General features: G+C 50.2%; 1 pseudogene; it reads left to right on the top strand.

Moving 5' to 3' along the window:
• The first annotated feature begins 17 nt into the window (after positions 1-17).
• LOC111645480 (actin-related protein 2-A pseudogene) lies at positions 18-478 on the top strand (annotated as a pseudogene).
• The last annotated feature ends 8 nt before the right edge of the window (positions 479-486 follow it).

The following is a 486-nucleotide window of genomic DNA, read 5'->3' on the forward strand; positions in this document are numbered from 1 at the left end:
GACCCGTTGACCTTTGACCTCTCACAGGACCTGATGGTGGGGGACGAGGCCAGCGAGCTGCGCTCCATGCTGGAGGTGAACTACCCCATGGAGAACGGCATCGTCAGGAACTGGGACGACATGAAGCACCTGTGGGACTACACCTTCGGCCCGGAGAAGCTCAACATCGACTCCCGCAGCTGTAAGATCCTGCTGACGGAGCCGCCCATGAACCCCACCAAGAACAGAGAGAAGATCATCGAGGTCCGTGTTCACATCACATGTAGCTTTCCTGACCTTTTTATTTTGGCATGTGGAGGCTTTTAATTTGACAAAAGTGGGAACAGACAGGAAGTACGGGGGGGGGGACAGACTGCAGGGTTACATTATTAAAGACCGAGTATCAATAAGCTGCAAAGATTTCAGTTCTGCTCAACTATTATTTTGTTTGTTAATAAAAGTTCTCCCGCACATTTTAGCACCAGCTCCATTTAGACATGATGCATC

This window comes from Seriola lalandi, unplaced genomic scaffold, assembly GCF_002814215.2.
Source record: "Seriola lalandi dorsalis isolate HSWRI2012SDOR001 ecotype SW California unplaced genomic scaffold, Sedor1 jcf7180002018201, whole genome shotgun sequence".
Classification (NCBI taxonomy): Eukaryota; Metazoa; Chordata; class Actinopteri; order Carangiformes; family Carangidae; genus Seriola; species Seriola lalandi.